This window comes from Protopterus annectens, chromosome 1.part1 (assembly GCF_019279795.1).
Source record: "Protopterus annectens isolate FY-2018-M chromosome 1.part1, PAN1.0, whole genome shotgun sequence".
NCBI classification, from domain to species: Eukaryota; Metazoa; Chordata; order Ceratodontiformes; family Protopteridae; genus Protopterus; species Protopterus annectens.
The window spans coordinates 1446764740-1446783451 of record NC_056726.1 but is presented as its reverse complement, the minus strand read 5'-3'; positions in this window follow the sequence as shown (position 1 = coordinate 1446783451).

Here is an 18712-nt window from a genome sequence, read left to right as displayed (position 1 = left end):
GGGACTCATGGAGGCTGGGTTTTTGGGTTTAGTGAGTACAGTAAGGACCTGTTCCCTTGCAATGACTGGAAGGGGGGGTGATTGCAGGTATTTCTCTGGGCATGGAAGGAGGTGATGGGGGAGTTGAACTGAACTTGTCATCTAGCAGGGTTGCTATAGTTTCAGACTTGGTGCAAGTGTCGTCATTCATGATTAACTCAGCACACTGCTGAGCATTTTCCCTGAGGTTACAAACATAATTAAAAAAAGCCTAACAGTCATCTTTCACCTGGGAGGCTCTTTGCCTCCTATTTTGCCTTGGCAGATTTGACCTGCTCTTTAATTTGTTTAGACTGGTGAGTGACTGCACTGTTTTGCCTTTTCCTTCTTGGTTTTGAAGAGGAGGATTTTTTTCCTATTGTTGAATAGCCTACTTATGCTAAGGAGGATGGTTTATTTTTGCCAGTAATTACCAGTTTGACACTGACCGGTACTTCTTCCTTTATGCAGCTATGAATGTGTTTGTACAGTGCTTTTGTGTACAGCTCATAGTAGGCCTCAGTGTCATCCAGGTTCAGGGGGCTTGGAAGTTTAATAAGCTGTCACTTTGAGAGAATTGGCCTTAGCAAAGTTCTTTACAGGTTTGGGGTTTGATGGGTGTTCTAGGTTAGTTTTAATACTAAAGGAGATTAGTTTGCGGTCAGATCTTACCAGGGAGGAGTTCATGCACAGGAGGGAGCAGCATCCCCCATGTTCATGAGTACTAAGATATTTGTATCTCTAGTTGGGTAGCTAACTAGTTGCTTTAGTGTTGGGGTCAGATCTTACCAGATATTATTTAACGCACAGAAGGGAGCAGCATCCCCCCATATTCATGTGTACTAGGATATGTGTACCTCTGTTTGGGGAGCGAACTAGTTGCTCCAGGGTGTTTGTATTGAAGTGCAAATACCTCTGAACAAGTGAATTATCAGTTGTATAAGCAGAAAAATAAAAGAAAAAAATAAACACCAGGTGAGTGGTCCAGAACCATAAAGTGAAGAAAATAGTGTTAAAGAGGTAAGTCCTTATTAGTTGCCAAGTTGCCAAGTGGTAAAAATCAAGAGACTAAAAGTTGGTAAGCATGACCAAATCCAAAAAAAATAAAAAAAAAGTAGTTAGTAGGTACAAAACAAAAAAAGAAAAAAGCGGCTGGCTTGGAGAGTTGTTTTTTCAAGTCAAAACAGTTGCCTGCAGTGAAGGCAGATTAGTTAAATGAGGATGTTAATTAGTGTAATGTTTTGTTTGGGTGGGATTGCATTAAACAAATGAGGAGGTTTTTGAGAAAATGAACAACAAAATAATAAAATGAATAACAAAATCTTTGTATAAGCCTCCCAGTTTATGGAGGGGTAGTTAGTCATAGTAAATTCCACTACACGCCAGTACGGAGCTGGTGCACGGCCATCTATTCAATTCTGAAAAAAAACACAAAGGCCAGCAATTCATTTATTCCTTTATTCCATAATAATGTATCCACAAACAAAATACTGTTTATGAATACATTATTATGGAATAAAGGAATAAATGAATTGCTGACTGTTGTGCTGGTCTTTGTGTTTTTTTCGGTAGTTAGTCACCCATAAGTGTTGCGTTAGGCTGAATGCTGAGATTCCAGTAGGTTTCGGTAGGAGGTGTGATTTTCCAGATATATATTATGAGATCTGCAGTTAGCAAGGATATGATAGGGGTTCACACCTATTAGTTGGGCATGGAGCAGGTCAAGTGAGTCATGCTGTTGGACCAGTCTAGCAAATAATGTCTGGGGTAGATAAAATGGATCAAATGGGTGGAATACCAACACAGCGGGTCTATATTAGATGAACGAAAGTTCATCTTGGTGAACGCTCACATGAGCGAATATTGCGGAACTCGAAACCACAATTGCGAGATCGTGGTACAGTGAAGATGGGAATATTTGCCCTTTCCACACTGTAGTGTGATCTCTGAGTTGGAATATATATTTAGGGGGAGTGTAGGGGGGAGTAGCCCCCCACAATTGCAGTTTCGAGTACCTGGATATTCGCTCGTGAGCGTTCGCTAAGATGAACTTTTGTTCATCTAATATAGACCCAACCCAGCATCCCTGTTGTAATACAAAAACCCTGACAAATTAAATATGTACCATACCACTAATAAGCCAGTCTAGAAAGATTGAAGAATGGTGTATATAATAATAACCATAATGTAACCAAAGCAAGGTCAGTCAAAGACCCGAGAACAAAATCTGAGCTAACCAAATACAAAAGTAAGGTTTAGTCATGGACCTACAAATAAAATCTAAAGTGCCAATCAAAATATATAATCAAATAAAACTGTATACAATTAAGTAAAATAAGAACTAGTTGCCATTTAAAATTAACATGTAGCATTTAAATCAGAAACCAGTAATAGATTAGCTAAACTATAGAGAAAGGTTAAACCATATAACTGTCAAAAGTGGTGTACTGTTGCAGAACTCCCATATTCTGTACACTGCATGCTGAAAGCTAAATAGCTAATTCTTTCCACAGGGCATGTGCATGGTATTTACTTAGGTTCACAGATTAGTACTAGACAATCAGTCTGTAGACTATTTCAAACCTAGGCAAAAAAAAAATATGTTTAAAATTTACCTGTAGCCTTAAGGAGGGCAAAACAAGATTGGCAGCCCATCCAATTATCTAGGTTTACCTTGAAGGTGACAAGGGTGCTACTGTGCTTGACATGTAGTATGTTTGTTTCAGAGTTGAGGGATATGTGTCTATCATACCAATGTGACTTATCTGCTGATGATGTAGAATTAGTTTGGTGAAGGAATAGGAGATCAGATAATAAAAATCTTTCATGGCAGGAAATGCTAGACATAGATCTCCATGGAGTAGTCTGTAAAAGGCAAAGTACAAAGCAACAACTCCCAGTCATCCCTGATAATTAAGATTTTTGAGGCCACTCATCTTTTTAGTTAAGAATCTCTGCGGTCTCTCAAGTTGTGATATGTTTAGGTAAGTACACGACTAAAGGTGCTTTATACTCAATAATGGGTCTGATAAGATATAAGTAAGGGCAACTAAGACTCCTTTGGATATAGTGGAGATGTTTATGGAAATTACTTGTGCCAGATGAAGCACTTTCTGAACTACTGTGATGACATGGTCAAATAAGGAATCATCAACAAGAGTGCCCAGATCCCTTACAGTAGTGTCTGATTGGAGGGGTGCATCGTTTATATGGTAAGTGAAACTGTTTTGTTTACCAAAATGAACTATGCTACATTTTTTACATTTAATTTGAGATCATTGTCCTTGTAACAACTGTTAACATGGTCTAATCCATGCTGGAGCAAGTGTAAGCCAGTTGAAGACGGAGTAAAAAAAAAAAAAAAACAGTAATCTGTAACTTAGTTAATCACAGGCCAGCAGTGCTGTTCTGGAGTTCTGAGAAAAATGCCAAATAGGAGAGGGCCCAAAACTGAGTCCTGTGGTACCCCACTGGTAACTGTTTTGCTTTCAGAAATGGCACCTGCTACTCTAACCACATGGCTTCTGAGAGGCAACTAGTTAGCTATCAATTGCATGATATAAGGATATATATTCAGATTTACAAGTTTATCAATAATGCTTGCATGGGGAGTAGTGTCAGACATTGGCCAGGTCTAGATATGCTATCTGCACTGCATAACCACTATCCACTGCTTCAGTTACCTGTTCAAAGAAATTGAGTTTAAAGAGTCAAGACCTTCCTTTGATAAAGCCAAACTGAGGAGGGTCCAGGGATGAGAAATTTTCAATGTCCAGATTAATGAAGTCTGAGATAATGCACTCCGTAACTTTACATTTGAGGCTAGTGAGCCTAATCACCCTGTAATTACCAGGGTCTATTGTTGTGCCACCCATGTGTAGCGACATTACATAGCTGTTTTCCAGGCTTCAGGAATGTAACATGGAGAGGTTTAGATTAGAGTTCAAGAAGGCCATATTTGGCACTGATACTCAAGCAACATGGTATGTTGTCAGGGCCCATGGATGAAGTATTCTTAGTTATGGAAAGATCTGAAAAAACTTGTTCCATAGTAATCAAAGGGGGTGGCTGGGGGTTGTAGAACCTTTGGGGTAACTATAACTGTGGGTGGACTAAAATTTGCACTAAATTTGTTAGCTAGTATAATAATTTTTTCTTTTGGGTCAGAGAATGTATTATTGTGGACTAGCTATGAACACTGTTTGTTAGTTCTTGATGTAGTTAAAGAAATATTTACAGTGATTTTTGGTTTTAGTGGCTATTTTAAGTTCATACTCAGCTTTGAGCTTACAGTAAGACGTTGTCCTGTTCATTTCTCAGCTAAAAGCGTCTTCTGTGTGGAGACATGTGTGAATGGGCGTACCTTTGTTGAAGGTTGTGCATCAGGGCTGGCAACTCGGCATGTAAAAATCTACTGCCAATCATTAGCGGACCGGAGTTCCGCTGTGGCGACCCCTAACCGGGAAAAGCCGAAAGATGCAACAACTCAGCTTTGAGCTTCCTAATGGTTCTCTTAAGCTCTTTGATAATTTGCTTAAGTGTGCTCTTAAGGTGTGTAGAAAGAGACCTCATATAAGCATTAAGCAGTTTCTTTTTCTTGTTATATAATTTATTTATATGGGTATTCCACCACGGGTTTGTTTTTAAACTTTTCATTATATTTGTTGCAGATATGGACTGCTTTATGAATACAATTTAAGTGGGAGTAGAAGAGAGGGAAATAGGTAGCGTTAGCAATAGGAATCTTCACAGAAGGATTACTGAAGCATGTATTTTTCATCAAGTAACTGAAGAAGGTTTGCTTTTGAGAAGTCCCTAAACACAAGTATTTACAGGGGAAGTACCAACCGTTCTAAAGGAAAAGGTCATTAAATTATGGCCTGATTTAACAATACGTGCTGATACATGTGATGCTTTAAAAGGAATGGCCGTATTTGTAAGGACTAGCTCACAGGTTTTGGGGCCCCTAGAAAGACTGGCAGTGTATGTCAGCCAGTTTTTTGATGGATAGTTGAAGTCCCCCAGTAGAAAGGTCTTGGGTTTAACAGGAATTTCAGGTAAAGTGATATGATTGCTATCACAAGGGGACATAAAAGATGTTCTGTAGCTAGCTATGAAGTGGTTATTAGTCTTGTGTAGGGTGATTTGAACTACTAGTAGTTCACGTATCTTGTCCCAAGGAATCTGTCATAAGGTGATAATATCCTTGACAAATACCATTACTCCCGCAAAATTGCCAGTGGGTCTGAAGACATTATAGGCATTATACTCCGGAATAGAGGGGGTGCTTTCATTGCTGAAACCATTTTTTCTGTTAACTATACATATATAAATGTGTTGCAGGAAAGGCTCAAGTTCAGATATTTTTTAAGATTCTTTTCATTGAGCAGAGCACATAATGTGTTCCAAATTAGAATTTACTAGGTTGGAAATTCCATTAGATGGACTCTGCATAAAAAGGCACTATGAGAGCTGCAAGGCTTAAGCCTGCATGCAAAAGCCTTGCAAAGAGAGCTGAAGGCCATCCCTGGCAAAGCAAGAAGACTTGCCAGCCATCTCATCCCAATCTGACACATACTGGATCCCCCTAGAATTAAACTAACTGCATAATCATGTATTTAAGCTAATTGTCTTGTCTTAGTATCTAGGTACCATTCTGGTTGATGGCAAAATAGGAATACCACTCAAGGCCAGTGTTTTTCTTCCTCAGGCACATACATATCAAGCTGATTCATATCCTTTTGCATGTCCTGTGGGTAGAGTGTCTAAAGTCATTCACCCCCACATGGACCACTATCCAGTCATAATCATATTTATCAGGATGAAGGGATCTAAGAGTCCTTGTTATATCAGAGCTTCTAGCCCCAGAAAGACGCTAATTGTCATCCTGTTCTTATCCAGCCTGGTGAGGATGGTGGCAGTATTCCTTACAATAGTCACATATTACTAAAACATTACCATAGTTTGATGCAGTCTCAATAGGCCATAAGGCCTTGGAGTCTGCACCCTTGTGACTCTTAAAGGTATGCGTCTTAGGTGTGGGTGTGAAGGGTGAAGATGGGTGTGATGCTGTGTATAGTAATGTCTGATGTCAAGCGCTTTCACGCCTAAACAACGCGCGCTTCATCACAAAATTTTTAAAAAATGAATACATTTTATATAGTATGGCATAGTATGCTAATTAATTATTTTTGCCATTTTTGGCAAAATTAAGTTAATCAGTTAGTGTTATTTATACTTAAAGTTATACTTATACTTATAATAGAAAACGCTGCAAATGTAACTAACTCCTTTATATACCCTATATTACATTAAAAAAAAAAAAATAAAAATAATATATACATATATAATAATATATAATATAATATTTCATAAATATATCTATATATATAATAAATCATTAATAATAAAGAATATAATTTTCTTATTTCTAATTATTATTTTTATAATTGACAATAACATAGTATACAATTACATATTCTAACTTATATATTAATTATTATTATATATATATATATACAACATTATAGCTGAATGCTATAGATATAACTCATAGATAGTAAATGTATCCAGTAAATAAGTATATCAAAATAAAATAAATTTAAAAAATAAATTTAATTCATGAACATAAATGCCATAAAATAAATCAGAAGAAGAAAAAAAAAATAAGTAAAAAGATTGATAAAAATAAATAAATATTTTATAGAATAATATATAGTCATTATAGTAATGTCTGATGTTTTAGTCTTCAGCCTGAGAGGCTTAGGGAGTGTTCTCTACAGCCTCAACTTAAATTGGTTTAGTAGAAGTGCTCTGTGCTGTATGTGTATATGTGCTACGTTTACTGAATGTGTTTTGAGGTGAGAAGGTAGCCTCTACGTTAAGTGAATACCTACACCTGTCACATACTGAATCATTATTAGGTGGTAATGAAGAATTTTTTGCTAAGCACGAGGCAGTTACGATACTGCCTCAAAATACCTAATGCTGTCAGGCTGGCTAAAGAAGAGAAAATAGCTCATCAAGATGCCATACTGTACAGGACAGAATGAAGTGGTATGGGATATATTAAGAGGATAACTGACTGGGCTACAGAAAGGTGATACACTAGGATATGGTTAAAGGAAAAACAAATGAGCTGTGACTACTGTATTAGTCAAAACATGCAAAAAAGAATTGTAAAAGTGACTTCCTTATTGACCTTACATAGTCTATCAATAACAGTGGGAATCAACTGAATAGCTTCACCCAATAGGTTAATGTGGTTTCTATTTAGCCAGTAAAAGCAATGAACAATCGGTAGTCTAACTCAGTGGGTCAGGATGCAGCAACTGTAATAGCTGCAGGTAATCTAGATAAGTACATTCAAGTGCAGTAACAATGTATAAATCGGCCCAGTATTAAAGGCATACCACAAAGGTAACCTTGTACTCTCTACAGTGGTGCTGTAGACCAATAGCTTTAAATACCATAACACTATAGTAATTAGAACACAGCAGAACTTCAACATAACCAGCGATCAAAAAGTGAAGTTACTGAGATAATAAGAAAATGTATTTTTGTATACCTAGTATGAGCAAAAAGCAACACTGCAGTATTATCTTAAACAGTGTAGTCAATTAATGAGATAATAAGCAAAATTGTTTTTATATAGCTGGTATGAGCAAAAGACAACACTGCAGTATTATCTTAAATATCAGTAGCAATAGTACCTAAAGCAACAAGGCACAGTTTTTCAGTATTATTTAAACTTAATGCCACTCGGGTCAGTGACTCAAAAGTGAAAAGCAGTACAATGCCAACAAGGAGAAAAAGTGCAATGGTATTTAAACCCAACAACACAACTGTAGAATGAAAATGCTAATGTCGGCAATGTGTTCATGAGAAGTGCAGTTAGTAAGCTAATAAGAGACCTATATTTCCCTGTACAAGACAATATAAAAATCAGTCACAGTAGTACAACCAGGTTGTGAAAACCAAGATACTCACATTTATATCGTATAGAACAAAGAGGAGAAGTTCCCCTTACCTGTTGTAGACTAGGCTTTCTTATTTGATACCTAATAGGATGAAGACTGGCTCATGCTGTTGTGCTTGTGCAGTAGCACGCCAAACTGAGCAAGCTTCCTAGTATTTAAAGGCTGTAAGGCTCCTTCCCTGTAGAAGCCGACTAATCAAAATGCAGCCAACACCCCTCCAGAAACTGGCTAATCAAAATCAAGCACTCCAATTACTCACTGGAACCCAAACCCAGGTAGCTGGCGTGTAGAAGCCACTGCTCTCACCAAAGGCTGGAACACTGCAGACCTATTCCTAGGAACCCAGTGAAGTCCAGGCAGTGCAATGAGTCTACAGGAATCTAGAGACAAAAGGGCTTTCTAGTCTTCTCCTTCTCTGTAGTCTTTTTGTCTTCCGAGTCCATCATTAAAGATTTATTTATTTTATTTCCTAATACTTTGTAAGATTATCTGAGCCTGTCAATTTACAGTGGAAGACTGGGAAGAAATTGCCACTGTTACAGTATTCAGTGTAGAATCCAGCTAGCAAGTACGGCTGGTGCTCGGCAACCAAGCTGCTGTGAACAATTGTAGGAAAAAAAGCCAGCACCTCGAGTGGTTCTGATATAATGATTTATTCTTCAAAAACTAGACCGGTTTCAGCTATTCAAGCTTTCATCAGTAGTTGAAAAGCACATAAAAAACTGCTCCTTATATATTCATAAGAAGGTAATGACATCACTTCCTGTGATTAAAGAAAAAAAACACATTATTGTCTTACAATAAAGTTAATAAATTAGAATTAAATGAAAATTGTGTATAAGTGAAATACAATAAGTATACATAAATTGTTGATAGTCCATCCAAAATTGTGCCATACTAGTAATAATGTCAGATTATAAAGAAATAAATAGAGACTTTACCTGATGGAATAGATGAATATAGTGTGATGATAAAGAGGGAAAACACATTAACATATAATTGGTTCTTTTGGATATCCTTAATTAGGGTTCCAGTATACACAAAAATCCTGTACCATGAAGGAAAACTGAAAATAATAAATGTGTATAGAGAAGATGAAAATTTATAATTTGTCATTGAGCCCTGGTGGGAAAAGCCCACCCAATTTAATTATCCATCTTTTCTCTTTATTATTAAGGATTTCATGCCATCCTGTTTTGAATGCCCTGTTTCCCATGATATGATCAATGATGCAAAAAGAAAATTTGTCCGTGGCGTGATTGGTGGTGTGTCTGTATAGAGCATTTGTAGATCTGCAATTCCTAATATCTCCCAAATGTTCTGCTATTCTGGTGCGGAATTGTCTAGATGTTTGGCCTACATAAAAAGCTTGGCATGTGCATGTAGCCAGGTAAATAATCCAGTCGGAACTGCAATTTGCAAAAATTGTCATATCATGTATCTGATCTGTGTTCTTACTTGTGAAACTTTTAGTTTTGAATATATAATTACAAAAACTACAATGGCCACAAGGATACGTGCCCACTAATTTGTCTCCTGTAAGAGTTCTCTGTATAGCAGTGTTGTCATGCATGACGTTTCTTTTGTAATGAGAAAAATGGGAACCTAATGTTTTGCCCTTCTTATAGGAGAAGTAACAACGTTCTCCCAAATAACCCTCCAAAAGAGGGTGAGATGTGAGTATGCTCCAGTGTGTATTGATGATGTTGATGAGATTATGACTATTCCTACCATATGTAGTAATAAATCTACATATATCAGGATGGTTAGATCTAACTTTGTTCTTGTAAATTAATAGTGACTCCCTGGGTAGTGTTATACTCCATTGTGCAGCAGAGCTGATGGCCTCCCGGTGATATCCTCTAGCCAAAAATCTATTGGTCAGATCCTCATGATGTATATTTAGATCTTGTTCAGAAGAACATATTCTTTTAATTCTCAGGAACTGAGATTTTGGGATGTTCTTGATATGCTTAGGATGGAGACTGTTGGCATGTAATAAAGTGTTATATTGTGGAAATTTGCGATGAACAGATGTTTTTAATGTATGATCCAGTTGTCTTTGTAAATGGACATCCAAGAAATGAATGTCATTCAAATTGTATTCCACAGTGAATTCGGTCCCCCACATATTTCCATTGAGATGTTCCATGAATTCTTGGAGATATTCCGGACCTCCTTTCCATACAAGCCAACAGTCATCCAGATATCTCCTCCAGATGTCGATTTCGGGTAAATACACATTGTGCAATTCATCATAAATTATATGTTCTTCAATGTATCCCATGTATAAGTCTGCATATATAGGCGCAAAAGAGGCCCCCATGGCCGTACCTTGTATCTGCCAATAGCAGTCCTGTTGAAAATAGAATACATTTTTGGTTAAGACATGTTCGGCCATACATTATTCATTCCAGGAGGATAAATATTGGCTTTATTTAACCAGAATTCCAGGGCCATCAGTCCTGCCCAATTCTGTCAAATGTATAAAACTTGCTGTAGTTATTCCTTGTATAAGTGCAAATTACTATATGAAAAAGTAAGCAATCCTTTAATTATGGAAGTTTTCAGGTATTATGAATGAACACCTCTATGCACAAACACATTTGAAGGATTTAAGGTAAGTGGTAAACAATGCAGCTATTAACTTTTCTTAGGTTTATAGGTAAGTACTAGGATAGCTGCCTTTGTTGGTCATTTTAAGCCTAGCCAGTTTCTTTTTCAAAGGTGAGACTTACAACATGTACCTTCTGCACCAACCTCCAACCCCAAAATTAATGCAATTTGTTCCTTCCAGTTTATATGTTTATAGGTGACTACTAAAATAAATCCCCTGAAGGGCCTTTTTAATCCTAGCCAATAACCCAATGTCAGAATCAAGCCCTGTACCCTGCATTTATGAGGTGAAGATCTTAACGATTATGCCAAATCCACACTTCTGAAAATGAGGGTTTATAGACAAATGCTGGGCTATCAGTCTGCAGACTAGTACACACCTAACTAATAAACAGTGGTCAAACCCTGCACTTTATATTTGTCAGATATAGACCTTACTCATTATGCCAACCCTGATGGGAGCTTTAAGTAGTTTCTATCCTTATTTGGACACCTTGTTGGTTTCTTCAAACAGTGGAATGGGGAAGATAGGAGATTTTGAAAATGGTGACAGATAGAGGAAAACAGGAGGAACATATCAAGAAGGTTGTGCTGGAGGAGGTGGGACAGGAGAGGATTATGTTTTTAGCAGGTAATAGACCCCCCTCCCCCATATTTTTCAAATAATTTTTATGTAAGAGGTTAGTTTGGGTACAAAGTAGGTGAGAGGGTGTAAGAGAGAGAAGTAGGGTAGGAGGGAGGGTGAAGATTTGAGCTCAGGAGGACCCCTGGGCCACAGGACCTCAAATGTTTCCACTACCTAGTGAAGTTGCAGTGAAGAACCTGGATGTGATGGCCTGTGGTGGAGTGGTGGTCTGTGTCAACTAAAGGAATGAGTCTTGAACCCACCAAAAAGCATCCTGGACTAGCTGAACCTGTCTCCCCAATAACTATTCTACCACAGCATCAACCAAGTACCAAAGCCTACAGTCTACAAGGCTTGCAAGGCTGCCACATGCCAGGGTGTCTACAAGGCCAATCCTACTGCCCTGACCTTGTGAAGGTGTCCCTGGATGGAAAGAGGGTGAATGCATCCTGAGCTGAGAGGCAATACAATTGCTCTTGGGGATTCTGGACCTTGTCTGATGTCAATGGTATTACACTGTGCTTCATACTGAAGCCTCAGATTTTTACAGGTATGAATCCCTTAAGAATTAGACCATAATTTTGGTCTCCTTGTCAGATCACCTTGTAGCTCAGACTTGTGCCTTCACAGATGCTGTCATCTTTCAAAGTGCCACTACCAGAATGAAGACTGTAAGTGAAGGGCTGCTGTTCACAGCTATGGAAACACATCCTCTGTGGTGTGACATCACCATAACTAAACCTGGCTAACATGTAGTTAATTAGGCATGAAACTGATATTATTGGCAAGTTTGGTTTTACCAAACTGCTTTGTCACACAGATATTTTTAAAGGAATATTTTCACATTTCCTTTCCATGGTAAATAAATCAGTTTTTAAATCGTCATACTTTTTGTGCTTGTATTCGTTTCTCATTTTGTGCTGTAACATTACTGTCTTTGTTACAACAATAAACCTGAAGGTGCTGTATTAACAATTTATTTAAACATCCCTTTTTCAGTATTGCATCAGTAAAAATATTTGTTTTCATATTTTTTACCTTATTTATCATGTCATATAAAATATTAAGGATTTGAGGTGATAATGTATGTGACGTTATGCAGGATAATCACAGACTATGCATCATGGTTGTGCAGACTCATTTATATCTGACTCCATTTTCCCTTTTCTAAACCCAGTGACATGAGATTTACAAACCAGGTTTGAGTGTTCACGAGGACCACTTGGCTCGGCTCTTCTGTCTGCAGCTCATTCACATCTACCCAATTCCTAGTTATGTGGATTTTTTGAGTTACACATTAAGTATTACTTCAATTCATAGAGATAAGTGTAACTAAAGCTAATTTGCACACAGCATGCATAAATGAGCTTGAATTTGCATGAATAATCTTAAGGCCACCATATTAAGCTGTGATCGCTCCAGATAAGCGACAAATGGTTTAGGAAACCTCAGACTTAATCAAATAAGAAAAGGATATCACAAATGTTAAAAATTATTAGAAAGTAGTTCATATTATGTTAGATAAAGATTACTAAGAGAATTTAGTCTTTTATTGACCTGACTGTCAAATGCTGATGATTCATTTATGAATTGGAATTCATGACAACAGCACTGGAGATATTCTTGAAATTTATTTTCATGATAGTTATTAATTATGCAACACTGGACATAAGATCATAATTTGAAGTGATTGAACACTGATACACTAAGGTCACTCCAAGGCAAGTACAAATATGACTCAGTCATTGTCCACGCTGGTGTGAATGACCTGAGACGTACCTCCCTGGACTACATGAAAAGAGACATAGAGGAGCTCTCTGAGCATGTGGCCCAGGCCGGTATGACCCTGACCTTGAGTAGCATCTTACCCTCACCAAGAATGATGCCGCAATATGAAGACAAGATGATCAATTTCAACAATTGGCTTAAGTATTGATGTCATTCAAAGGGGATCCAATGCCTGTCAGCCTGGGATGACATGCTCGACAAGCCACAATGCTTCGATAGGGACGGCTTGCACCTGTCACCCCTGGGCTTTCGGATATTGGCAAAGGCTCTTGCTACCCCCATAGTGCCTTTTTTAGGCAAGGCTCAAAAGACAAACCCACCTCCATAGGTATCACAAGGGATAAGAAACTAAGAGTAATGCTACTCAACGCCAGAAGTCTAAACCTCAAGATGCACGCACTCGAAACTCTCCTTAGCATGGAGAACATCAATATCTGTGCAGTAACAGAAACCTGGTTCAAGGCTTCCAAAAGCACCCCAGCACTACCAGGTTATACTTCATACCATGCTTTTTGGCCCCAAAACTTGGACCGATGCACAAAAGGAGGGGGAGTATCAATATTCATCAAAGATACCCACACCTCCAGGTTGGTGGCACAGCACGAAGCATCAGAGACTATCCATGTGCAACTAACAGTGGGTAAAACTGCCTTCCAGTTTATAGCCTGCTACAGACCACCCTCCCTAACCCAAGAACCCCACTCGGCCTTCCTGAGAACACTGGAAAATATGAAGGTCTCTCCAAACACCATTATATTGGGCGACTTCAACTACCCAAACATAGACTGGGAGCATTACTCTAGCTCCAACACCCTAGCCCAAAGGTTCCTAGAATTTATAAACTCAAATGCTATGGAACAACTTGTTACCACTCCCACAAGAAGGGAAAACATACTGGACCTGATCATCACCAACATGGGGACTCTATGCTCCAGACCAGAAGTGTATCCCTCACTGGTAAGATCAGACCATAAACTAATCTCACTGGATATTCACATCCCGACACCACCCCCTGCCCAGAAAACCACAGTGAAAAACTTCTCTAAAGCAAATTTCACACTCCTCAAAACTGAGGTGGAATCCTTCAAAGCCCCCGGGCCTGTGGAAAATATGGCCCAGACCGCAGAATCCTTTATAAACGCATTCTATGAACACCTTCAGGAATGCATGGATCATGCGATCCCAAATAAAACCAAGACCCAGTCCTCCAAAGGCAGATGTCCTGTCTGGTGGACCCCAGCCATAAACAAACTATACAATAGAAGGAGGAAGCTACTAAATGATAGAGCAAAATTCCAAAAAGGGAAGGCATCTCTGATCACTATTAGCAAAAAACTACGGGCACTCATAAAATCGTCTAAGGCCAGCTTTGAGAGAAAAATTGCGCAGGACACTAAGGATAATCACAAGGATTTCTTTAGTTATGCTAGGAACCTGGGTGGTAATTCCCAGATATGCTCAGACTTAGTCCAAAATGACAAAAAATACACCGAACCCACAGACATTGCCAACATCCTAGCTGACAGGTTCAGCGCAAACTTCTCCCCCCCACCAAAAGGGCAAATATCTATCCCAGCAGAGTTCTGCCCCCCTGACATCTCAGATGCTCAGGTAAGAGCCGCCCTCTCCAAAGCAAAAAACACAGCATCAATGGGACCAGACGGTGTCCCGGGCTGTGTTCTACATGAACTCCAAGAAGAGCTAAACCCAAACATAAAACTACTGTTCAATCTCAGCCTTACTACAGGATATGTACCCAAAGAGTGGCGTACAGCAACTGTGGTCCCTCTCCACAAAGGTGGTGCCTCAACGTATCCTGGAAACTATCGCCCCATAAGCCTGACTAGCTTCGTCTGCAAAGCTATGGAAAGGATCATCATGGACCTCATAAATAAAGATATTGGGGACCTACAGACACTGGATCCTACCCAGTTCGGCTTTAAGGGCAGATCCTGCCTCTTAAACCTGGTTGATTTCTTTGAAACAGTCACCAAGGCCATTGACGAGGGGAAGGTGGTCCACACAGCCTACCTGGACCTCGCAAAAGCCTTCGATACAATACCCCACTCGGGCATTATAGATAAGCTCACCAGCTTAAATATAAACCCCTATGTCACTAGATGGGTTGCAAACTGGCTCAAGGACAGAACCCACATGGTTAGAATTGCTGGAGCCATGTCAGACTCCAAACCAGTTACAAGTGGCATCCCACAAGGCTCAGTCCTGGGACCTCTCTTGTTCGGTATATATTTCTTGGAGGTACAGGCCAACACGGAAGGACTGTGGCTGACCAAGTTCGCAGATGACTGCAAACTGGGCGCCATAATCGACTCTCCAGCCGACACGAGCATCCTCCAAAAGGGCCTCATAGAAACCGACAACTGGTGCCAGAGCCATGGCCTCAAGCTAAACGCCAAAAAGTGTATAGTCATCCCCTTTGGCAAAAACAAAGTGCCCACAAATTACCACATATGTGGTAATCCATTAAGTACAGAAGAAGTAATTAGGGACCTGGGGACCCAAGTTGATAGCAATCTCTCATTTGACAACCACATGGCCAAAGTGGTTAGAAAACATTTTATATAGCCCACCTAATCATGAAGGGATTCACATCTAGATCAGAGGAGGTCATCGTGCCTCTTTACTCATCCTCATCAGGCCCATAATTGAGTACAATGCCCCTTTTGGGATGTACCTTACCAGACACCTGCAGCAACTGGAAAGACCCCAAAAGTACCTCACCAAGAGGATCAAAGGGCTCAAACAGATGCCATATGCTGCCCGGTTAAAGAAACTCCAGCTCTACTCAGTGGCATACCGCCTGTTCAGAGGTGATCTGTGCCTGATGTATAAAGCCATGTCCAACCCGGAATTAATGGACATGCTGCACCTCAGAAAATCCAAATCCCATCGAGCTACATGCTCGAGAGACTTGAACCTCAGCACCAAAATAAATAGGACATGCTGGAGGGACAGATTCATAACCCAGAGGCTCCCTTCACTCTGGAATAAAATCCCAGTTCAGGTTAGACAGAGTCCCTCATTGACTCTCTTCAAGAGGAATCTTGATGAGTGGATGGGAGATCGTAGGTTTACCTCGGGTATCACTTCTGTGTCACTGTTAGACAGAGGCACAGTATACTAACCTCAAAAAAGGGCATAGCTAAATTAATTTAAAATAGGTGGCGAAAGCCACACATTCTGGCTAGGCTTATAAATGCCCTAGGACAGATAGCCTAGTATGAACCTATGAACCTATTGTTTTGTTAGAAACCATGTTGCTTTACTGTTGGATTTTGGACTGTCACTCATGAATGAGGAATGGCGGTATAAATACAGAAAAATTATAGGGGGCGGATGCAAGTCTATTAGCAATGGTATAAGATGACAGCATTCACAGGGTCCTAGGAAAGTACTAGGCTTATGGCTCAAGAGCCCTTACAAACCTAACCAGTTTTATCCAGATTTTACCCAATTTTCTATCCCTAGGGGAAAGATAACAAAGGTCAGCAAGTTGGGTTTTGATTATTTTTACAGACTGCCACTGTTTATAAGGGACATGGGCACCACCTCAGGAGTGAATTTGCGATTTTCCATCCATTTGTCCAGACTGCACTTGAAAATTTTCAGAAGAGGGTTTTGCTTCACATGAATAGGAAGCCTTTTTCCAGAGGAGGAGCAAACTCTGGGACACATCTGTCTCTTCAGCATGAATTTTTCATGTCCGAGATCAGGTTTAGAACTTTGGAATAGGTTACCCTTGTAATGCAACATTTCTATCAGGGCTGTCAGATTCTGCCTTGTAGGTCAGGTATAGATCACCCCTCAATAATTGGTAGGAAACTGAATACAGTGATACTGATAACACCAAGAAGAGTAGTTCCAGAACCGCAAAGTGAAGACAATATAGTTAAAAAAAATTGAGACTGTTTTGAGCAAATGAAAATAATAAAATGAAACATTAAAATGTGCATAGGTTAAATTGACATTGCATTGTTTATACATGACTGGTAAACCAAGTGAGTGTTATGATGAAATTAAAAACTTTGCTTGTCCAAAAGGTTTGGATCAAGTGAGTTTGAAGTCAGCAGTCCTGTGTAATATGAGAATCAATGTAGTGCTGTTATGTTAGCCTTAAAATAGATGTTATGATGCATATGAATTTGCACTACTTTGTGACTTGGGGCAAGTGTGTTCAATGGGCAAAGAAACAGTGTTGAAAAATAGTGAAAATAGGATGAGACATGCTATAATCTAGCCCTTCTGAGCTTCAGAACCGAGCCTATACTAAGTGGGGCCTGCCTGCATCTAGCCTAATGTTAGGGTTCACTTGTTCAAGGATCATGAAAGACAACTTGTAATTGGGACATGTAAGTGAGTGTTTGAAAAAGCGTTTCCTGAATTAAGGCACCACAGGTGGTGCAGAGAAACAACCTTTTGTTCCACATGAAAAGTGACAGGGGGATCTGATACAGGTGTGTCTGGATGCAAGGTAGATGTGGGATTTGTTTGCAATGAGAGGACATTGCTTGCAGGCACCACATTTGGAGGACTAGACTGGTTTAGTGACTTTTTCACCAAAGAAACGAATTTGGGTAACAACTTCATCAATCTAATTATTGACATGATGAGCACAGTCTTAAACAACAACTACATTTGTTTTAATGGGGAACTTTTCAAATGGTTTTGCACAGATGGGAACAGGACTACATTTTTGGCACTACTTGGGCACAGTTTGTCACCTTCTATTGCAGATACCTTGACGACATCTGCCTCATTTGGAAAGGTACTGAACTCCAACTGTTTTTGGAATACATCAACAGTACCACAGAGTTTCTGACTTTCACACACAACATCAGTCATGAACATCTGCACTATCTTGCTACCATTTATAGGGATGCCCAATCCTTGGAACTACACGAACTGTCTATTACACTATGAGAGTCAACACCCTTTTCATCAAAAGAAGGGCATAGTCAAGGGCCAACTTATAAGAGCATCCAGAATGTGCAGTAAACTCTCCGATTTTCTAGAATAGACTCACAACCTACATGACATGTTCACCCAAAGAGGCTATCCTGAGAACTTGCTCAACTCACTAAAAGATGAAATCTTTGCCAAAGGGACTCCTTATACCCCCCCTGCTTGGGCGCGCAGCAGTGCAGATCCCCAACCTCATGTTACAACAGAGCAAAGAAATGATTTCATTTACACTTTCTCTGACAACTCTGAACAAATTGAAACTATTGTATCCAAATACTGGTTTGTACTGGCTGGGAGTATCATTCGGATAAACCTAATTTTGTGAGGAAGAGGGGCAAAACCTCAAAGACATCTTCGAGAAAACCCATTGCAACTACTCACAACTCTCACAACAACAAGGACCTTCAAATGTGGTGCCTGCAAGCAATGTCCTCTCATTGCAAACAAATCCCACATCTACCTTGCATCCAGACACACCTGTATCAGATCCCCTGTCACTTTTCATGTGGAACAAAGGGGTTGTTTATATCGGGCTCTGCACCACCTGTGGTGCCTTTTATGGAATTCAGGAAAAGGCTATTTTCAAACACTCACTTACATGTCCCAATTACAAGTTGTCTTTCATGATCTTTGAACAAGTGTACCTTAACATTAGAGGAGGGACTTGAAGCTCAGAAGGGCTAGATTATAGCATGTCTCATCC